Source organism: Aythya ferina (assembly GCF_964211825.1).
Source record: "Aythya ferina genome assembly, chromosome: 17".
Lineage (NCBI taxonomy): Eukaryota > Metazoa > Chordata > Aves > Anseriformes > Anatidae > Aythya > Aythya ferina.
In genome coordinates this window covers 3,727,932-3,751,642 of record NC_140316.1, presented here as the reverse complement: position 1 = coordinate 3,751,642, position 23,711 = coordinate 3,727,932, and the positions used below count along the sequence as shown (strand labels likewise).

Sequence of the window (23,711 nt, the reverse complement as noted above, 5' to 3'; positions counted from 1 at the left end):
TCAGTAAATGAAGGACACAACTGGGCCTTTGAAGAATAATAGATTTTTTTTTTCCTTAAGAAAAGGCATACTTGTGAGCTCAGAAAGGGGGGAAAAAGGGATGAAAAAGATATTAAGGGAAGAGATTTGGCTTGTAACTCAAAGGGCTTTGTGTCAGCGAGTACGGCAGACAGCACTTGTTGAAAAATAGACCTTGAGCCATCTGGTACCAAAACAGAAGCGGGATATAGCCCTTGTGATGACTGAGATGAAGGAGCTTTTGCTGTAACTCATTTTTACAATAGCTGTGCTACTTAATTCTGAATTCGGTGACACACAGGGCCGGGCGCTGCAGGTGCAAGCGTGTGGTTAAAACATTTTCTTGCAGGAGCTGTCAAAACCCCGCTCGGTGCCGCGTAGGAGGGAGGATGGGATTTTCCAGTGAAGCTGGCCTGGGGGGAGAAGTGGGTGGGAAGGAAACAGCAAGGCCTTTCTCAGGGTATTTGCTAGGCTTTGTGCAAGAGCTGTTTTTCTGCTTGTAGCACTGCTAATGATCTGCCTGTGCTGCTCGGAAGGTGCTGAGCAGGGTGCGTGTGGTCCGGAGCCGCCACTTATCTGCTGTTTCCTCCCCGCCACGGGGGACTGGCCAAGCTGCTTTGCCTCTCTGGGACAGGAACCATCCTGTACTGGCTGAGGAACAATGAGCCCCACGTCTCTTGGCTCCTTTGCATTAAAGCAGTAAGGGATTGTGTGGACTGCTTAGCCTTAGGAGAGCAGCTGCCCCAGGAGCACACACAGCGTGCTCTGCAAACAGGTTTTAAACAAACCCGCATCTGGCAGGGGGAGAAACAGACAGAGAGCAGATAACAGAGCTCACCGGAGTCTTTGTTGGGTATGTTGGGGGGAGAATGCAGGGCTGCTTTTTTCCCCCAAGTTATTTTGGGATAATGCTATTTCTTTAGATGTGCTATCATTCAATTTTCTTTAGAACGTGTTTTCATCCTGTCCGATGCTGCTGCCCGTGATGGTAACCTGCTGGCCTCACCATGTGTTGGACCATACCTGGACAGTGATTTGGGCAGAACTCTGGAGGAAGGACGATTGAAACACCCCAGCAGAAGAAATGTGAGACTCCTGGATTGCAGCAGCAAGCAGTTCCAGGTGGTTCAGGTTAGCCTGGTATGTAAAATCCAAGCTGCTGAATTGCCCAGGCACTGAGGGGGCTGCACTGCTGAGCAGGAAACCTCAGGATGTTCCCAGGAGCCTGTCAGTAATTCTTGCTTCTGAAGTTATTGAACCTCTCTTGTGGTGTTTCTGGCCTTCTGGGTGCTTTCTAGCAGTTTGCCTCCCAATCCTGTTGAAACAGGAAAGTAGAAAGATGACTAAAACTTGAAACTTAATTCTAGAGTGTCCTGGTGGTTTGCAGATGTCTCTGAAATGACTTTCCCGGCTGTTAACAGTGCGCTGGCCTTGCCAGAGGGGACCGAAGAGTGGTGCAATTGGTTCCTCACCATTTAGCCTGCATTTTGGTGTTCTGACTTGGAGGGCTTTCAGCCTGAAAATAAATCAATGAAGTCTTTATTTTCATATCTAGAGATATTTGAGTGACTGTCTGCTTGCTTGATACAAGACTTTAATTGAGGTGACTTAAGTAATACGAACAGAGAAAGAAATGAGGCAGAGTAAGCCAAAAAACAGCCTAAAACCACATTCACCAACAGCCTTGACAATCTGAGGCAAAATCTTGCTTGGTTCCTCTGTTGCTGTGCTTGCCTTTGGCAGGGATGATTAAAGTCTCTGCTGCTTCCCCTCTAATGTGAACAAAGCCCTTTAGAGCCCTGTTCGAGTTTCCTCTTAGCATCATATTTGGCTTCCTTTGGGAGTGACCTTTTACTGCCCACAGCCCACCTTCATCCTGTTAGAGGGCCTGCAGAGAGTTACTAAGTTAAACATCATAAATCCCACTATAAATGATTACACAGGGCTTTTCACTAACAATCTTCTGTGGGGATATCAAGCTTGATAGAAGCATAAATCATTTAAAGAACATCTGCCTAATGAGGGGTAACCTGGAACTGCTTCCCTGAGCCCGAGTGTACCAAGGGGAGAAAAACCTTAGGCAGTTGGACTATTTCAGCTAGTGCCTGCTGGATGTGAGTGGTTGATTTCTGTTGTTATATCCATGCCTTGCTGGCCACGTGGGACTTACCTGTGTTCCCTGACAGTGACATTTGTTTTGCCTGCAGCCCATGGTGGCCAAGGCTGGGAAATGTCAGGTTTCCAACTGAGATTGAGAGAAATAAGCTTAGTTTAGTGCCTGGTTACAAAAAGAAAGTCTAACTGTGTGTCTAGACAAAAAGCTCTGCAGAGACAGACAAGACAGAAGAGGAAATCCAAGCAGGTGATTTAGAGGCATGCTGAACAAAGATGTGCCATGATCTAGGAGCTCAGGTTTATGAAATGGTTACAGAACTGGGGAGGCAAATGTGTACTGAGAAGGGAGGTGGTTTCAGAAGTAGGTAGAGAATGCATTCTGGATTTACCTTATCAAGCTTTTGCTTTGAAGTATCGTGGGATGATGCCTTGCTTCTGTTGACATGGGAATATAGGAAGGTGTTGAATGCAGGTCTCATTGTCAATGCAATGACTGCATTAGTCAAGGAAAGAACAAGATGAATGTGTGGGATGGGGTGCAATAAACTTAAAGATCAAAACATGACTAGCTGTCAAGGGAATTGTTGGTAAATGCAAAGGGTAAGTTTTATAAGACATTTTGACGAGTTCCTTGGGACTCTTTCAGGCTGAATCAGGGCTAACAAGTCTGGAGATGATCCTGCGGGTGAAAAACAAGCTCAGCACCTGAAAAGTCCTTTCTGTCTCTTCATTAGGTGTTCTGGTAAAAGTTTGAGTTTCCTGTTGTCAGTCATAGTTACACTAACCTGTGACTTTGACTGTCTGAAAGATACCTGATGGCAGACTGGTTGGAGAAAGGATCAGTGGATGAGGAGTAACAAATGGAAGTTTTTCCTTTTAAAATCCCTGGATCATCAGGTGTTGTGGTTTAATCTGGCTGGCAATGAAACACCACACAGCCATTCACTCACCCTCCCCCCTCCCTCTCTGGGATGGGGGAGAGAAATGGGAAAGTGAAGCCTGTGATTTGAGATAAAGACAGTTTATTAAGACAGGAAAATAATAATAACAGTAATGATGATAATAGTACTACTACTAATAATGTGCACAAAACAAGTGATGCACAATGCAATTGCTCACCACCCGCTGACCGATGCCCAGCCTATCCCTGAGCAGCCGGCCCCCCACCCCAGCTAGCCACCCCTATGTATTGTTTAGCATGACGTCAGATGGCATGGAATACCCCTGTGGCCAGTTTGGGTCACCTGTCCTGGGTCTGTCCCCTCCCAGCTCTTGCTGCACCCCCAGCCTGCCCGCTGCCAGGACAGAGCGAGAAGCTGGAACATCCTTGGCTTGGTGTAAGCACTGCTCTGCAACAATTAAAACATCAGTGTGTTATCAGCACTCTTCTCATCCTAAACCTAAACAAAGCACCCTACCAGCTACTAGGAGGAAAATTACCTCTATCCTAACTGAAAACGGGACGTCAGGAAAGTTGTAAATAGCTGCAAACAGCAGTACACTTGGAATGCAACTGAATCACTCAAGCAACCCAAATTTGACTTCTAGATGCTCGTAGCAAGTCCCTGTGTTATAGTTTGAAGCTGCTACTCTCTGCTGATAGATTTAGCAAAGAGGTAAGTAGCAATAGGAGCAGGATAATTTTTTAAGTTAATGCTCTTGTCACAGAGAACTGACCATGAGATTTCAGGAAATTCATTGCATCTCTCTATAAATCTTGCTGTATGTGTGGCTTGTTCATCATCTTATGGTGGAGTCATTGTTGGGTGTTACTTCACTCTTTGACCCTCAGAGATGGTGCCCTGGATCTTTCTGCTGTGATTAGAACTGAGACAGGAGGTCAAGAATAGTTCAGTCTTTTCCCTGTGCTGTTAAGGATGAAGTCAATAGGAAGTAAATATTATTGACTGCTTTTTTCATTCAAAAATCAAGATTCATTGAGGTGAATCTGAGGTCAATAGAAGCTCTCAAGAGGGAGGATACCGATAAATCATGACACTGAATAAAACAATATTTGTAATGCAGCTAATTTTGGATATTGAACACTCTTCAATCTAATTTTCTTTTTTTTTTAATTGTCCTGTTAATCAGAATGGTAGACTGTATCATTTAAAAAGACTTTTAGTCTTATTTATGCCAGCTATATATTCTTAACTACAGTGGATTGAGTTTGGCCCTGGTATAAAGACATAGTATAACGATTTAACTTGGAAGGGATCTTGGAGTTTACCTGCTTAAACCCCTGCTTGGAGCATTACCAACTTTCTACGGAAGCTCAGTATTGTTCTGTGTCGTGATGATCCCAGCCATGGAAGCTTTGCAGACACTGAACCAAACAGCCCTTTCTCAAGGATTGTTCTAATCTCTCTTTAACCCTTGGGCCTAACGGAGCAACCAAGACAGTGTGTGTGAGTAAAAGGATAGGATCAGCTTTTAAAGAAACAAATCTGCCTTTGTTTTGTTGTTACTCTTTGGCCATACACTCATTCTACCTCTGAGGTTAATAAAATGATGATGAAGCTAGATGGCTACTTCTGAAGGAAACAAGTGAAGAGCAAGTTTATGTATACCTGTATGTAGAGCTGTTAAAGCCTCATACTTGAGAAGAATGGGGCTCTAGAATACCTCATTCAGGGCTGTAAAATCTATGAGGAAATATCACACAGTACGTTAACTTAGCCCACCACTAACGTCCTGCTGGAAGGTGGAGCATTAACTCTGCCTCTTGGAGCAACGTGAGCCTACGATTTCAGAGTTTTCTGAGGGTTTGAGACAGTAGTTCGAAGATGCCTCATGTTCAACAAGAGCTAGGAATCCTCTCTTGAAAATCATGCCACTTGAATACATTGCATTTGAGGCACCCTAAAGCTAAATAGACTATAAAAGGGTTGACCTCTTTCAAATCAAAGGGAACTTTCTATGCATCTTGATGAAGGGGAGTAAGGGTAAGGCTGTAAAATACAGATTACCATGGGGAGGTCTTCTAGCTACTTCTAAATGATTCAGCTTGGATAGTAAAAGCAATGTAGCTGAACTTGCACAGAGTTCAGGTAGGGATAATTACTCTTGATAGGTATATTTGCCTGAATGGAGCTCTTTCTTTGCTTGTGTTAAACCTTAACTGGGTGTAATTGGGTTTCTTTATGGCTTTATGCCATGTGAGTGTAAGCAAGGGGGGGATGTTAACTAGGAGATAAGATGCATTTTGGGGAAGGAGACACAAACAGACTGGGGGAGAGGTACAATGCTTGAAATAGAATCCTTGGCAGGTATGAATTTTTTATAGCTTCTTTTTTCTTTAATTGAATAATGCGATATAAATTAGATAGTAATCTCACTAAAGATTTCGCAATTTGTTTTTGGCAACATTTCCTTTATTCCTACATACATGTACATGGCCTTGATCAGCGTGGCTGTGATCTGTGGTTGAGAACTGTGTACCTTCTCGCAGTCCAAACCAGAGTAATTTGATTAGGTTGTCAGCTGGTCTAAATTGCTGATACTTCACTTGGAGTCAGCGGAGTTGCACCAGATCATGCCAGCTGGGAATGTGACCCTCGTTTTTACTCAGTCACATTTCTAACCCTTGCTACACTCTTAAATTCCTGAGCTGAAGCCAGCCATTGCGATAGCTTCAGGGAAGGATTTTCAGCAGCATCCAGCCTTGGCCTAACGCAGTCAGGGGATGTTTATTGGGTTGCTGCAGCCAGCCCAGTCAAACGGGTTGGATTCAATTAGGCTGCTGCTGTAGCACTGAGGATCTAGTCCTCCTCTGAAGTATATCAGTTTCAGTCTGCCGAAACCAGCAGGGTTGGGATGGTTTACAGCTGCCTGAGGATCAGGCCTTGTGTCTGCATGTTGTATTAACAAAACGCGGCTGTGAAATTATAAAAAAAAAAAAGACACCGCCTTTGCTGTGGGAGTGTATTTTCTTCCCTAGCTGCAAATGGCAGGGTCTGGTTTGGCTTTTGGGGTGGCTCTTGAGAAGCAAGCACCACTGCTCCAAAGGCGTAAAGCATTGCCTGCTGGCTGGTTTCCTGATGGCCTGGCGGGGGTCCGCGCGGCCTTGCCAGGTGCCATCAGAGCTCATGGGCTGCTCTGCGCTCACACGGCAGCTGATGGGCACTTGGTTCGCTACTAAGGAGCATTTCAGCCCTGCTGCAGGTGGTCAGCTGCCCACTGTTGCTTTGTGTTTGTACAAGGGAAAACTGCAGATTGCCTGTTAGGCTGAGATACCTGATTCTCAAACCAGATGTTGCACTCTAGGCATGCAGTTACTGGTTCTTCTTTTTCTTTCCTTTTTTTTTCTTTTTTTTTTTCTTCTTCTTTTTTTCTTTTTTCTTTTCATTTGCTAGGGGATATTTGGGATTTAGGTATGTTGATGCCAGTTACTCAATCAGGAAGGAGGAAGAAGGCATGCCGTTCTGGTAGGCTCTCACTAGGGCATTTGCTGCAGGACTGCCAATTCCAGCAGGGATTTTGAAGAGGAAATCATTATCCAAGCACATCTTCCTCAAATCTGCCTCCTACTGTTGCATGTGAGAGCATCTGAAGGTTGTTGCCAGAGCAGCTGAGGTTCCAAGTGCAGCGCTCCCCACTGGGCTCTTCCTCCCGGAGCAAGGCTGAGCCCCTGCTAGGAATTAAGTCAGGAGGTAAGGTGCTTATGTCAACTGCCTTGCCTCTGCTCTTTCAGCTGGCCAAATGGAAATGATTCACTCACTGGTCTGTGCAGAACCCTTGTCCTCCCTCCTACCTGAAGCATTCTGTGGCTTTTACCTCTTCCCCGCCGCGCTCTTATCTTCTGCTGCTTGGAGAGCTGGAGGTGCTGGTGCAGCGTTGCGTTTGGCTCAGCAGCCGGGAGATCTGTGTCTGAAAGGGGGTGGCAACATGCCAGCCCCCGTCATGCCTCTTGCGGTGTGAAATCAGAGTGGGTAAATTCCAGCTACTTCAGTGGAAAATGGGAGCGGTTCCTCTGCTGCCAGGGAGGGCCTCTGCTGCCTTAAAAGCACCACCAGCCTCCAAATAATTAGTGGAAAAATTGGTGCGCAGCTATGTATAACACCCGCTCATTCCTCTGATGCACGTGAATTTGTGTGTGTAACGGGGAATCCCAGCATGCTTGTCTGTTAATAAACCCCAAACTGCTCAGCTTCGCGAGCTGAATCTGTAATGTTTGTACTAATTCAGACTTAGCTAATTCCAGAGTTTCATGTTGTCTATTTTGTTATTATTATCCAGTGCTTCAGACTGGGCACTAATAGCTGATGAAAGCTTTACAACTGCTGAAGCCTTACCCTGGTTTTTAAATTGTTCAATTCTGTGTGAAGTGGGGCAATACGAGAAACCAGGTTAAGCCCTGAGACAAGGGATGCATTAAAGATGCTTTTTTTCTCTGGCCTGGGGTTGGATGTTGAAGCAAGCTGCATCTGGTGTACTGCTTTAGCAATTCTTTGCCTGAAGTGCTGTGTTCCTCACTCCATCGGTTTGGTTCATTTTAGCTTACAACACACACAGCCTTCTGCCACCGAATCCATGGCACATCTGCTGCAGGAGAAGCGTGCTTGGTTCTGCGCCTTGGCCTGATTCCAGGAGGGTGAAGTAGACCTAGAGGAGAGCCTGGAGTCTCCTCTGGCAAAGAGGTAACTGAAGAGCTGTAATAAACAGTGTGAAAAAGGAAAACTGAACAGGCAACAACTACTTGATGTTTCTTCTAGGATGTGACTTAAGGAGCATCACATGAAACCAGCAGATCTGAATCAACACAGGGCACCCTTCCTCGTGCAGCGCACTGCAGAGCTGTGGCTCACCTTGCCACGAAACGTAAATGGTGAATTCTCATGTGGCTCAAAAAGCAATTGGATGAATCCAAGGAAGAGATTTCCATTGGGGGCTGTTAAATACAAAAGTTTTCATCACCAGGCCACAGCCTGGGGACACGGCTAATATGTCGTGGCAAAAGGGGCTTTGGGGACTGCTCCTATCATTTTGGCTAACTTCATCAGGTATCTGTCAGACCACTGAGAAAGGCTTCCAGTGCCAACCTACATACTGTATCAACAAGCCACTGCTTCTGCTCCCTTTGCTGCCTGCATAAAGGTCACACATAACGATGAAAAATAAATAAATAAGCTAAGAAAACCCCTCTGCCTCCCTCTCAGGTCATTCAGGTTTGAAATAAATCTCTCATCTTTCTATTTCTGAACCCACAGATGACTTAAGCCAAATTGCATTTGGAGCCGTTATCCTCACACTTCTGTTTTATTTATGCTGTCGTGTCTTGTGCTAACACTTTGTGAAATATTTATTTGCTTCTGGTCTCCCACAGCTTAGCTGTGGATTCATGAGGCTCTCGTGTTATGTCTCAATTCTGTGCAGCTGCATTCTGTCAAGAAAGGAGAAAATGAAGACTCGGCTCTGTGTTTTACATTACAGCAATATACTGCACATCACCATAGCTAATGTCATTCAACAGGTGGAGGTTTGGTTTGCCTGTCAGGTACGTGGCTCGCAAAAGAGCAATGAAATATACACACGGTAGCCAAGCCTTATTGTCTGGTGAACAGCTCTTTTGTATTTGCTTCCCAAGCTGGTCCTTGTGTTTGCCCTACAGGTTGTGGGTAAGTAGCACAAAAGAGTTTGGGAGGGGATAGACATATCCTAAAAAACACCAGTGCAGGATTTAGTGCTTCCAGGGATGAGTTGATTATAAATTTCAGATTCTGTCTTTAAAAAAAAAAAAAAAAAAAAAAAAAAAAAAAAAAAAAAGAAAGAAAGAAAAGAAAAAGAAACAGAAAAAAAGAAGAAAGAAGAAAGGAAAAAGAAAAAAAAAAAAGCTGTAAATACCTTTATCTTCTGTTCAGGGCTGAAAGAGTGTGGACAGAGTCGAACCAGTAAACATCTGAAATGGCTTCCCCAGGCACAGGGCCAGGTTCCCACACCTCAGCGTGGAGGGGAAATGAGCAGCAGCAGCACTCTACCACAGCTCTGCTGCTTGCAAGGCAGGATGGAGATCTGTGTGCTGGGCTTGTCTCCTCTTCCTGCCCTTTGTCAAAACCACCAGTGTCTTGGTTTAAAGTCCTACAAGATCAATTTGCAGTGTTGGGCTCGAGATATTGGCTGACCAAAGGTACTGAGGTGCAGCTCTGACATTCAGCCAAGCCAGTAAATTCTGCTAGAGAGGAACTGTTCTCATCTTCAGGTCCCAGCTCAAATCCAGACCAGCAGTGACTGGTTGTCATTTGAGCTAAATTGCTGTTTAGTGATCAGTGAATATTGCGCAAATGATTCTTAGACTGGATATGGATGGACATGTGTAGTCTGAGAACCACAGACAGGGCTGAACCCCTTTATCTGAGCAGAGTCACCAAGGAGTTAGCTGGCACTGACTGTAAGCTGCCTGCATCTTTAGAAACTGTGTAAATTAGAAAAAATAATAAATATAAGTGCCTGGACGTAGCACACAATGTTGGAGATCTTACTGTTGCAGACTTAAGGCTGGCAATCTGATGCCATCACTAGAAAACCTTTCAGAGTCTAAACCCAGTTTTAGATAAATACATTTTTATATATGAACACATGTATGTGGGAAAAGAGCTGCTAAGCTGCTGTTGCCACTTCTTGCTGAATTATACCAACAAGCTCCTTCTGGTGTTAGCTTTAAGTGACATTTACTGTGTAAATGACACTGACATTCAAGATGAGATGTTGGCTTTTGCAGCGGCTTGCTAATTCCTTGTAGGATATCCCAGGAGGAGATCCTGCAGCAAAGAGCTGCTGCTTTTGCAACAGGTGCTGCTCTGGCCTCCTGTGCTGTTTGCTGTTAGGGGGGAGAGCAAGCAGGCACAGCCTTGTTCTCACTTCAGGGCTCTTTGCTTCCGTTCGTGTCTGTAGGAAACCTGGGGACCATTGACTTGATCGCTGGGTTTCCACAGTCGGCAGCAATGAATGCTTCTTGTGTGTGCAGCAACAAGGCCAGCACGTGCTGGCTCTGTTTGTTAACTGCTTTGTACTCAAGATGGAGTGAAGTTCAATTGATTGTCTTTAAAGGATTGATCACTTGAGAGATGGGATAAGGGAATGGCATTACCAAAAATTGCTGCACACTGATTGCCCACTGATCCGTTAAAGGATTAAACATTTGTATTAGGTGATGTGTAGCTTTGCCAGAAGAAATTGTTTGTTTGTTTATTCTTTAGCCAGACGAGAAACATTAATAGCTGTGAGCAGAGTTTTTTTGAAGGACAAATTGGAGTCACATGCATAATTCACGCCAAATTTTGGGGAGATCTGGCTGCAGAGCTGCTCTTTATGTATTTCAGAAATCTCTCCTTAGTCTGTATAATCTGTTCATAACCCCTTTTTAATTAGCTTGTCTTTCTGGAAGAAGAGACCAAGAAATCATGTTCAAAGATTATTGCTCTATCTAGCAGCTGCTAGAATAGACCAGTTAATGCTGCAAAGTCTCTTTCCAGGCCCCAGCAGCATGTCTGGTCTGCGTCCCCCAACTAATTTGGCTGGGGGACCTAAACTTTCCCCAAACTGTTGTTCAAAGCCATTTCTAGCCAGTGATGCTCTGTGCTATAGCACCAGCTGGTCATTTATCCAGATAGCCTAGCTCTGAATTTCTTGGCAGAGCAAAATATTTGAAAGGGAAAGAAATGAGAGGCTGGGGGTGCTACAGAAAACGAATGCCAAGAGCATCTGTGTGCCAAGCGGGAGATAATGGTGCTGCCCTCACTGTCCTCAGCACTCCGTCTGCAGTTTGTACCACAGCCATATTCCTGCTGCTTGGGATCAAGAAGGAAATGTCAATCTCTCAGGCAGTATTTGAAGATAGCCTAAAGTTGTGGAGAGAAAATCAAAGTCTATTTAATGGGAAGCTGAGCTTCTCCAATGGAATCCGGGGTGTGGATGAGAAGCAGCTTTGAGGCTGCTTAGATTATTTTTGCATCTATAATAATAAATTCAACTTGGTGCTGGTAAAGTCAAGTGAATGTTGGAGGTGGGAGCCTGAGGGCTTCAACACTTGAGGGAGAATGGGTGGCGTTGGCATGAGGAAACAATTCCCTAAAGCAGGTGGGGGAAAGCAGTCCCAGAGGCTGGGGGAGGCTGAGGAAAAAGGGGGACTCGGGAGCTGGTGGCTGGGAAAAATACTGGACTGAGTAGTGGCTGTGTATGGAGCTGAATAGAAAGCAGCTCCCTTTTAACATCCCTCCTGTCTTAGATGAGGAGAGAAGAGAGAAAAGAAGGACCAATCTTGGGGGGTGGAGGAAGAGGTTAAGCAGTACTGCTTAAGCAGTAATTTTGTCCTGGCTACTGCCATTACTGCAGCACTGATCTGCTGACATAGGAGCTGTTATGATGACCCCATTTACTGCACCACAGATGACTGAGAGCCAAGCAGTTGGGTTTTTGCTCGAGCTAATTTAGAGCTAGTGTGGGTGGGTGTGCTACGGCCTCCTGGGCTTTTCTCACACCTGTGGAGCCATGTGCGAAATCTGCCTGCAAGTTATTCCAACTTGCAAAGATGCACTCAGATTTTATAACACTTCTTCTCAGGGTTTGAATGCTGAAGGTCTGAGGTCCATCTCCCTACTTGCCAGCCAAGATATTACGGTCAGTCTATATAAAGTCAGATTCTGTGTCGACAAACCCTTTGAGCAAGGGTCTCTAGGAGCTGCTGGGGTGTTTGGTGTTGTTGCTGACTGTGGTAGGGCCCTGGGGAGCTGGGTCAGCTTTGCACCCCAAGTGTTCAGAGGGCATTTTGACATCCTGAAGTGTCAGGCGCAGTAAAACTGTAGCTATAGGTCACAAAAGAGTTGTTACTTTTAATTTTTTCCTACCATAAAAATAGCGAAGAGGAGACTGGGCACTGTCAGTCACCACCCCAATGGAGACCCTTCAGGTTGAACAGGCTACTGTCAGGCTGCTCGGGGGGGAAATAAACTCCCCTATATCCTTGCTCTCAGCAAGTCCTTTAAAACATCACCACATCCTAAGCACATGAGCTAGGAAAAACAGCTGCCTTCCCTACTCCTTCTCTGTCTGATGAGGTTAATAATAACTTTGAATGCATATGTACAGCATTAGCTTTCATGGTAACATGCATAATTCAAATCCCCCAAAGAACAGTAGAGCTTTGAGGAAGCAAACTTCCTTAATGTACTGGGCAAGGATCCAGCTTTTACCAGCTGTTGAGGGTTGATGTACAATTTTTGGTTAAGTGAATAATTTATCATGGATATTATCTGTAGTGTATCACATCCCGACAGTTTGTAGGCCTGTGCATATGGCTCTTGAGATGCCACAACACTGCCATATGCTTCATGGCCCATTACCACTTCAAACTCCCTTAAGATGTTTTTCCCCTATGTTAAGCATGTTAGAAGTACAGTGGGACCACTGCCTTGATGCAAATGCTGGATGGATGCTTTTTTCTATACTAAAAAAAAAATAAAAATAAAAAAGAGAAAAAAAGACTTGCTATTCAGAATGTCCCCAGCCTTATTTGCCTGTGAAATACACTGCCTGGTGCTCCATGATGCAGACGTGCATTATAAATCCTGCAGCACACCTGCCCTGCTCTCATCCCCAGCTACCACTTGTAACGTGTTCGTGTTTTGTGGTGACAAACCTACTTACTGTAGCTACAGCCTACTGTCTGTATAAATCAAGGCCGCTTTAATCAGGCAGTGAGGCTGCTCTGCCGCCTGTGTTCACAGCACCAAAGCAGAATGGGAACTCCCTGACAGCTTCTGCGAGAGGTATGTGATTCTGTGTCCCAAATTCCTTCTGCAGATGTCCCGTTTCTCAGGCAGGAATACAGTGCTTGGAGCTGTTGTTAAGACTTCTGGCAGTCACAAATTGGAGCTCAGCAGGTCAGCCCCATCTCGTCCACCTGTGGCTGTGGCACTGGTTTGCAGTGCTTCAGCTTGGAGGGAAGGATGGGGGAGATGTGAGCGGCTCCATGCTGGCCTGGGTCTGTGCGAGCTGACACTGCTGTGACTGGTGGAGGAAGGCTCAGAACAGAGGGAATGTGCTGCCTTAGGAAACTGTGATGTCCTGGCGAGCCAAGATCTTTGGACCCTCTTAGTTAAGGTGTTAAGTATCCAAATGCACTTTTTTTTTTTTTTTTTTTAATTAAAAAAGCATTTTTTTTACTGTGTTCTTGTTGTGGAGAGAAGGAATGTTGATGAAGCTGAAGAACTCAGTTTGTGTAGCAGCTACAGTGCAAGAGAGGGAGAAAACATCTGGGTGGTTGCTCAAGTTGATTGCTTATAGAGGAAGCAACTTCACATAATAAAGACTCAGTCAAGACAGAACACAAGCAGCTGCTTAGCTGTGATTATAGCTGTGTGTCCGTCGTAAGGACCAGTGAAGGTTTTTCAGCTAAAGAATGTGCTACTTATAAGTTCAGTGCCCTCGTGTCCTGAAGAAATAGCTGCATCTTGAACTTCTGTGTGGTGTTACTGGTCAGCGGTCACCAGGCTGATGGCTGTAGCTTTGCAGTAACTCAAACAATCCCTGCAGGAGTACACTTCTTGACTTTGACAATGCCTCAGGAGAGAAGGTGCTTCTAAGAATGGGAGCCATCACTGATGCTGGATAAATTATTTCCAATTCAATGTTACACGCATTTTCCCTTCAGAAAGAAAATACTGTCTTTTCAAACAGATTGTTTTTAAGATACATTTATTGCTCTCCAGTTCTTTCCTTGTGTAAAGATTGTGTGTGGCTTTCTCTTCTGAGTGCTGCAGTCATGTTGCTCTGGTTGCCTGACATGCTATTTTTTTTCCTGTTTCCTTCTTGGATTAGAATTTTTATACTTTCACACTTTTTTTTTTTTTTTTATTTCTCCTTAGTGTGAATATTGATCTTTAAAGCATTGCTTTGTCATGCTTAAACATTGGAGATCTCATGGTTATTGTGCTCCAGTCACCCCAAATCCATCATGTTTGCACTGACCATCACATCTGCTGACCTGCTGAGAACAGACACCCCTGAGTCCTGCTGGCAATGGGAATTTTCCTCCTTCCACACCTTTGGTGAGGGGAAGGCAGCATCTTGCTCATGTTGATTATTTCTCTCCCTTCAAAATGATGCAGGGGGAGATGTGGAGGGTTGTGGTCAGCTGACTCCTGCTAGGCTACAGAAAGGCAACGGATCCAGAGGAACTGACCCCAACTGAAGGAGCTGGCAGACATCTCTGCTGGGAGATGGGACTGGTTCTGAGGGCACAGCCCCCTCCCTAAAAGAACCAGTTGTGGATAAATTGCAAGGTGAGGAGCTGGGTTAGCCCTGCTAGGGTTGAAATCTGTGCTTGGCTGAGAGCTGGTCATGTCCAAGCTGCTGCTCGGACCAGGACAAGGCTGTGCCTGTGGAGCAGTGATCTTTCCTGGCTGGGATCAGCTCGGCGAGTGCACTGCTCCATGGCAAAATATGGTGCTAGCGAGGGAATGTGCAGCCAGTGCATTGATTAATCAACTTCCAAAGGGATCTACTCAAGCATCCCATTAACCTCATGGCTAAACATGTAAGTGTCTGTGTGTACACTCATTAAGTGTCTGTTCATAGCCCTGGAGCTGGAATAGTGCTTTCTGGACTTCTAAGTTTATATGTCCTTGTGGTCTAGATTCATTTACTCTGCTGCTTTATGCTTCTCAGTTCCACCCATCATACTTTTGTCTTCTCCCAGGTAAATATATATATGTTTTCCTTTTTCATAATTTGTCATAGTCCTTCTACATTGAGCTCCATATGTTGAACCTTTACCTAGTGCCTGCATTTAACAGAGAGGTTTGGAAGTATCTATTCTGTAAAAGGATTTTGTAATAGGGTCAGTGGTGTGATCCATCTCCACCAGAGTTTCCTTAAACAAGACCTCCAGAAACATCATCTCATTTTACACCTCTAGCTTTGGCGAATGGAAGATAAACACTCCACCCCTCCAAAAAAAGTCACGCAGGAAGGTATTGCTTTCTTCTAGTGTTTCTGGAAGGATTAAACAATGCTAAGGATAGGATCAATATTTAAACAAGCAGTTCTTGAAGCCGGGGCTCCTTTTAAGATGATCACACACTGAGCTGAATTATGAGCAGACCAGTTCCCATTTTGTACAGGGAGAATTTAGCATGTCTTCTCCCATAAGCATTATGCTCAATAGATTCTTTTGGAACCATCATATCAAATTAAGATGTAAAATGACAGCAAGGCTTTCATTCTTTGTGGCAACTGGCATAACAGCTAGAGGAAAAAAAAACAATTGCTTCCACTGAAAGTCCAAGAATGACATCTAGTGGCTTCAGGTGAGACTCTGGTGAGTATCTTTTAAAGCAATGCATCAGGATTTTTGTTTGCTCTTGTGCCACATTATGCCAGGTATCCAAGATCTAAATTTGAATTGCTCTCACTCAGCCATTAAAAAAAATAAATAAATAAAAAAGCAAAAACAAAACAAAACAAAACCCACAACAACAACAACAACAAAAACCATGCAAGTTCAATGCTTGTTCCTGAGGTTTTCTCTGCTGCTCATTTCAGTGATCACAGTTTCAGTAAATCTCATGTAAGCTTAGACACACTTTTTGCACTGTGGCTAAATGAATGCCATCTGTACCATAAAGCTAAACAAACAGTTGTGTTTTCTTTAGTTTCTTTAAATCCAAAAGAAAGCAAAGACAAAAACCATAGATTTTTATTTTTTTTTTTTCCAGCACAGATGTATCTGATAAGACCAGAAAAAGTAAGAGACAGAAGAGCCCATACACAGTGGGATGAGTGTATAGGCACCTGTTTGGCATGTTCTGGTTGCCTTCAAACTCAACAAGGTGAAACTTTACCTAAAGTTATTTTAAAGGTAATATTTTTTAATTTTATACAGAGTAAAGCCAAGAGCAATTTTGCAGGACACAGAGATGTGGAGCAGTGTATTCAGTGCATCTTTGTGGTTGAGGACAGTCAATAACTTGGCAGTAAGCAGCTGTAGCATTTAAAAGGAGGGTTTGTAAAAGCAGATCAAGATGTTTGAGAGTGTTCTGATGTTCTCTACATACAGTGGAGACTGATAAACTCTCTGAGGACAATGACATGCCTCTGATGTTCGTGCATCTTAAAAGCCCATAGGATCAGATGAAGGTAGTATAATATATTCATCATAGCAAGCTTGATGATGATCCTGATATGGCACAGCTAATCTTGGCTGTTTAATTTGTTACACACATCTGTGTTGGAATTAAGACTCCCCTTACGCTGCTGAACTAGCAAATATAGCACTGTCTTCTGCTGGGAGTGAAGAATTTGAAGGCTTGTTAGCAATTGGTTGCACTTCCCCTTTTGGGGGGGGAGGGAACAGACACCTGCTTTAAACATGGAGCGTGTATGTGGCTGTAATACCATATGATGATATAAATAGTTCCTGGTATAAATGCTCAAGCTTCCTTTATTAAGGGAGAGTTTAAATTGATAAAAGTGGTGTCCTTTTATCTTTTTACCCAGCAGGCAGCAAATGAAGTGGGTTAATATCTTTGGAGTAGGAACTGTTACAAAGGGAAATTTTGATCAGGGTATAAATCTGAGAGGAAAGGACTGATAGAAAAATGAGTGGGAACGTGGAGGGGGGGAGAACAACACACAAAAAAAGCACACCAGGTAGACATCTTGGCAGCAGAGACTCAGCTTTTAAATTGGAGCTTGGTGCAGAATATCAGAGACTAATAAGTGCTTTAACTTCCAAAGGACACTCACAGTCATAGCACCATCCTCATTCAGGCTCCAAAGGCTGCCCAGAGGGATTGCAAAAGGACAAATAAATAAATAAATAAATAAATAAATAAATAATCTACCCAAAATCCCCAAAACACACACAAAACAACAAAAACCTGCAAATTCACTTCTTTGCTCTTGCAGCCCTCACCCAAAACAAGGGAGGCAACCACACTACTCAGTGTCCTTTGGAAGGACAGTCTGAAGCTTAGTGGCACAAAGGCACCACCTGGTGACAATGTTGGCTTTGGAACAGAGAAGAAAATTGAAGGAAGGCAGGAGAGTTGAGCTGGAGGAATTCAAGTTGGAGAACAGCTGATGAACTTAGTGATGAACATCCAGAAATAAATTTGGATGCGGATCTAAGCACTGCAACCCAGGAGTAGCTGACTTGGTTGCCGCACTTCGAGGCTTGTCAGCTTTTGCTGCTTTCTCCCCAGAGAGAGAACAGGGAATTTAAGAATGGATTAATGTCAACATTTAGAAAAGTTTCTTTAAGGTTTTGTTAGGAAGTTTTATTTTGAAGAGAGCAGTAGTGTTAACTTGGGATCTCTAATTTTTGTGTAGTGGACAAGCTTCAAATAACTGCATGCTTCCAGGTATGAGTGTTTTATTTATTTTTTTTTTTTTCCAGCCTGAACTCTTCGCTTTTTGCTGAGCAGAGGCTTTTCAGTAGTTGCTGGACAGAAACACAAGCCTCTAGCAGGGGAGGTTATGTTGGGGTGGGGGCAGCTCTGTCCCTGGCAGCCCGGCCACCTGGGACTGGAGCCCAAGGAGCAGTGGGGACCCCCGAGGAGACTGCGCTTGGTTTCTCAGGGGTCTGGTGCCGAATAAGAGGAGGGTTTCCTTTCGTCCCAAACCAGAGGCTTGGGGGCTGTGGGGAGCTGCTCCAGCCTCTAGGTGGCGGGGCTGCCCTACAGACGAGGGCTGGGCTTTGGGCGCCTGCACCCGCAGGGGGGCGAGCGGGCTCCGCCACCGGTGTCTGCTTCAGCTTCTGGCTTTGTTTTAATTTTCCCTCTGGAATGAGAAGTAATTTTCAGAGCAGATGTTAAACAGAAGGGTCCTTGTTTTCAGTTTATTCATTCTGGGTTTCATCTGGGGTGTTATGCTTGCAGTGCTTCTGAAAAGCCGTGGGGATAGGGAAGCTGTGGCACCAGCACTGAGGATATGTATTTTGGGTGCCTTCGTTGACTTTAATTATACCAGGTGTCTGAGTCATGAAAACTTGTTTGGAATTACTACTCGTTTCAAAGCTAAAAACCATACCCGGTCCACCGGAGAGCGGCTCTGTGTTGGCAGGATGCTGCTCTAGGTGAAGGGCCACCTCGTCCCTGGGCTGCCCCCTTGGAACTCAGTGGTGAGGCCATGGTTTCTGCAGGACACCTTCCAGAGCACTTGTTCTCAAAAAGTGAATATGGAAACCTTGTTTCCCAGCCTTCACAGACATTTAGCTTGAACTCTAGTCTTTGTAAACCTCTGGGTTCCCTGTAGATTTAAAATGAAAATGAATAATTCTCTACACAACTGTCCAGTATAGCAACAGAGCTCAGTTAATTTCTGTGGGAGGAAGATTTGCATCCCAAGACTCATGCCCTTTTGAAAGCTCCCAAGCAAACGGAGCTTTCCTGAAGCCTGAGCTGTTGGGCCTACAACCATAACTCTTTCTATTTTGAGTTTCCTTATCATTCCCTGGTGAACAGCATAAAAATCATTTGGATTTCTAAAACATTTGTGTGGAAATCTACAGTAATTTTTATATCTTCTAAAAAGAGTCCTGTTTGCTCATGCAGAACCAAGGATACACTCACTTTCCCAGCGGAAAACAAGTAGTTTGTAACCTATTTGTTTAACCTAATTGGTGTTAGGGATGAAACAAAGCCCCACAAGAGCTAAAACCCAGAGGACTATGGTAGGGTAACCTAGATGGAGTCTGGACACCAGGACAAGGCTGCCACGGGGTGTGGCTTTGGATTTTGGAATACCCTGCTTCAGTTCCCTGTTCCTCAGCAAAGGTTCCACTGTCCCAGAAACATCAGCAAATGCTGCTGTGTTTGTGCTTACACAAGGTGAAACCCAGTTTCCCTGGCAAAGCTCTGTAAGCAGGCTGAGGAGTTCAACCATGCTGAATGAAATCCACTTAAAAGCTACTGTGGCCAAACTGAGTTGAATGCAAATTGCAGGGAACTGTTCTCAGACATGTTTGCTCAGCTCTTTATGCTTTGTATCACAGCATGCTTCTACTATATAATGACAGATTGCTTTTGCTACATAGCTCTTTCTTCATGGTGGTTGAGAGCCCTCCATCGTCTCCTTCTGGTGGGCAAGTACCAGCATCACTGCAGTTTGTTATTGCAGCTAAACAAGGGGTTGGTTTTTCCTATTGGACTACTTGATAACTATCCATAGGAATAGTCTTCTAAACACTACCGGTACTTTGTGACAAAATGTCTAATGCCAAATTTTCCCTCCTGAACATAAGTGTGGTTCAAGTCAGGATGCCTCAACTGTTACAGAAGTAATACTCCAGAAAAATATTCCTGCTCATCTTGAGAAGAGTACAGTGCTTTTGGGTGCTTTAATGCAACTTACAGATAGCATAAGCACCAGCAAGTTGTAAGAGGGCTGGAAAATACCCTATATACAAATGAAATCCAGGACTTGACATTGCAGAGATACCTCTGCAGAAATCTGGCAAGGTTTACTCAAGATATATATATATATTTAATTATTAGTATGGATTAGAAAGAGTGCTGAGTTTCACAATTTTTTATTTTCCTCTATATATTCACAACTAGTCTAGATAACATGCTGATTAACATGGAATGATGAAAAGCAAGCTCGAGCAGAACAGTGCTTCCAGGGTATCCGCTGAAAGGACTTCCCTTCAGCATCAGCCAGATGGACGGAGTGGATGGCACAACTCAGACTCGTAAACAAACTCAGCTCCATCTGGCTTAGAGATGAATTTCATTCCCAGCAATGTAATTCTCGCATCAACTTCCCTCTACATAATCCATCTTTCCCTCACGTGTGCACACAGTCTTTCTGTCATTGACTTGTAAATAGAAAGGCTTGCTGTGAAGCTAGAAAGCACTGTGCTTTCCTGCTCTTCCCGATCGTCATTTCCCTGCCTTCCTGCAAGTAAAGGCAGAGTTTTGTGCTCGAACAGAGCATTTCCCACTTCCCAGAAAGGTGTGCAGGGGGAGAGGAAGTGGCTAAGTCAAACTCCTTGCACTTTAAAGCATTTTGCTTTGCAGATTTTTTCATTACCTTTTTTGCAGTTCACAGTAGCCTGACTTTGGAAATCTTATTTAAGATGTTGTTTTTTTCTTTTCTCCATCATTTAATGTTCTGCTACAGGAAGATTAACTTGAGCTGAGCAAAACCTGGTTTTGCAGGGTGTGCTGGACATTTTGCTGCTTTTGGTACTAGATGGGAAAGCAATGCAAACATGGCTTTCTATCCAGTACGTCTCTGCTTCTTGCAAGGGCTGATGTATGAAGCTGCAAACTGGCAGCAGACAGAGTTATACCCTTTCCTTTAGGTGATAGAGCTGCTGCATCTATCCCATGTCTCTTATGGAGACATTTTGTGCAAAAAGAGACCTGAAAGAGCCAAGGTGGCTTGGTAGGCCCTTGTGGGAGCGTCCCTGACCCAGTGGGAATGTCCCCTGTGCCCTTCCTTCCCTGGCAGTGATCAGTCCATCTCTGTGCCTGCACGTTTCCCCTAGCCCCCCCTGCTCTTTGGCTGCCCTCTCTTGCAGTTCCCTTCCTGCAAGCTGCCAGTGTAGGGACTTGTGCAAGAGTTTGGAAAGCCATCTCCACCATGATTAGTCAAGTCAGTTTAAACATAAGAATAAAAATCATGTTGATGTTGAAGTCCAAGTTAAAAAGTATTTGCTTAAACAGACATAAGTAGGGTGGGCAGTGCGAAGGAGCCTGGGGGTAGATTGTGCACAGTTAACTTTTCCAGCCAGTACAGCCATCACCCCAATGGGGTGCCTAAATCTCAAAAGACAGAAAAGCCATCCTTACTTCAGTACATCTGGTCCTAGCTGTGTTGTTTTCCTCCTTCAGGGCTTGTACTTAACTATCTTATTTCATGTAGCCTCTTTCTACCTTGTTGTTCTCATGCCTTGTTTTTCTTTCTTTTTTTTTTTTTTTTTTTTTTTTTTTTTTTTTTTTTGTCTTCCCCTCCAGCAATAAGTATTTACCCCCCATTTGGCTGAGAGCACAGTCTGGGCATGCTGGAACTCATGTCAAACTTCTGAAGTGCCACTGGTAAAGCAGCTCTGGTATTATGACAGAATGACTCGCATCTGTCTGTGGCTATGTCGTCTTTTAATTATCCTGGCTAACATATTCCTTGGGAGTGACTTGTTCTGCCTGCAGCAAGGTTAAAAATTATTGGTATCTTCTCTTTAAACAGCAGATTCCAAAAAGGAGAAAGCAACACAAATGTGCTGTTATGACCTTAGCTTCTCAGCTCACATCCTGGATACATTAAATAATGCCCTGGTCTAACTCAGTGTGCATTTAATGAAATGCCATGTAAATTATTTAAGATTGATTTTAATTAAAGCCAGACCTCTGACAAGGCAAAAGTCAGATATATTGTGTTAGCTAGATGGAAGCTACTTGCAGATTCATTGCTGTCTCTTTGTGCTATACCTGTTTGTGTAATTCAGCCCTTCTGCATCCTCTTGGGAGAATGAAACAGTGTAGAATTCATGCTTAATTTGTTCCTAAGCCTTGTTGTGTTCTTTCTAAAGTCAACAGGAGCTCTGTCCCTGGTTTCAGTAGGTTGGTGCTTGTGGCTGCCTTCCCTGCAACGCCTGCTGTTTGCTGGTGGGAGAGGCCTTGCCTGTTGCTACCCCTCTGCCATTCCTGCTCCATATATTTTTTACTGTTTGTTTGCTTCCCTTGATGCATTCCTTTATTTCCCTAATAATGCTTCTATGTTCTCTACCTCTATTTCAGGACAGAGATTCTCAATTTTTGCAAGAGCCAACAGGTCTACTTCTTTCAGCGTGAGTGGGAATACTTGGAGGAGAAGCGCTGTCTCATTGTATCTGTATTTGTAGGAGAATTGACTCTGGATTTGGTTCTCTCCTTACATGTCAACACCCATGTCCCCACCAGAAAATAATTTAGGAGCTTTGTTTCCAGACAGTTCACTCCGGCAAACTTGATGCAAAGGTTGGTGTTAGTTACCGGCAAATCAGGGCTTTGGTGTTAGAATCAGGAACAGCTCTGGACATTTATCCTCTTGGCAGCGCTTTGCTCCTGAGTGGATGCAGTGATGGCTTCAAGCTGGCAGAAGTAAAAGATCCCACATTGCCTGCACCGGCATCTCCTGAAGGGCTCCATGCTGTAGGGACTTGTGTGTAGCCTTCAGCCCTCTGTGAAGTTTCCAAGCAGCTACAGGAAGAGAACTGGGGCCGTGCCTGTTGGTTCCATGATTCACTGCATGGAGAAACCAGCATCTCACCCCACTGCTGATGCTTGCTGCATCCACTGTCCTCTTTTTAAATATTGCAGGGAAATTTCTTCTTACAGTGACCTGACAGAATCAGTCACTGTGTTTGGCAGAGTAATATATATATTTATATAAAATAGAGAACAGCGTTTCAGTTCAAAGCTTAACATAAATAATACATCAGGTTTCCTGGCTAAGCTGTGGCTTACCATCATGCTGAGGCACAAATGTAAGGGGGGGGGACCCCATTATACAGAGCTCAGCAGGCTTCCATCTTGTTACTTATACATAAACTGAGGGCAGCGTGCCCCTCTGCTCGCATTATGAGGTGATTAGCATGTTGTTTAACATCAATTATGCATGTTCCATGTTTACAGACATGTTAAATTATGCAAGCTGTAGTCTTTAGACTTTTTATTTAATTTGTTAAAAGAAAAAAAAAAGACAAAGCAAAAGTTCAAAAGTTTCAGTTGATGGTCTTGTCTCCCTTCTCTCTCCGCACCCTCTTTTTGCTTTCTGGGCCACGTAAGTAAATGAGGTGCTTCCCGGCCTGTCCCCACGTTTCCCTGCCTCTCAGGGATGTGTGGCTGAGGGCACCCCAGGGGGCTGGTCGTAGCTGCAGAGCAGGCGTATGGAAAGCTTGTCTCTTTGCAGAGTAAAGGCTCTGTGGCTGCTCTTGCGTACTTTTTCTTACAGCAGTGGTTGGCCAAAAGAAATCAGTGAGTGTGGGTGGAAGCAGAAATGCTTCCCGCACACCACTTGCCTTGAGTACCAGACCCAAAGCAGCTTCCGTGCTCTCTGGGCAGGTGAATGCAGCGTTCCCAGCACTTGAACTTAAACAGGGCCTCGAGCACTCAAGCACCATGCCGTATTTAACGACCTAGTTAGTCCCTGTACTGGAGGAGGCCTTTTTACAAGTACTCTTGTCCAAAAGTGCCAAAATGTCCTGTGTTCAATGACACTTTAACCTTGCGCACAGGCCTGCTGAAGTGGGGTCGGGAACCTGACCCACCCAGCCTCAGAGGCCAGGGACTCAAATTTTGAGCTGCTGTGCATGTTTACCTCAGGAATAAAGTACATTTGCTTGTGTTTCTGAACAGTATTTCATCCCCAGGGAAGGGAACGGTTGCTTCCAAAAAAAATTTGCTGGCTTTGAAATTCACAGAAGGAATATTTGTTTGTTTCTTTTCATCTGTCTACTCCATCCAATTCTCTGTTAATGCTTACAAAGATGGGTTTGGAAAGCCATGGCTGAGGGGAAATGCTGTGTCTGGAAGAATCCGTCCTACATGACTTCACATGGTCATAAAGCAAAAAATACTGCCCAAGTTTAAGACCTG

General features: G+C 44.3%; 1 protein-coding gene across 1 annotated transcript in view; it reads left to right on the top strand.

The window, feature by feature from the left end:
* The window catches only part of GALNT9 (polypeptide N-acetylgalactosaminyltransferase 9), a 432,488-nt gene that overhangs the window by 143,787 nt on the left and 264,990 nt on the right, over positions 1 to 23,711 (top strand). Inside the window, exon 3 of the mRNA XM_084491673.1 lies at positions 968 to 1,158. The gene's annotated coding sequence lies outside the window, so the exon portion shown is untranslated. The remainder of the gene's footprint in view (positions 1 to 967; positions 1,159 to 23,711) is intronic.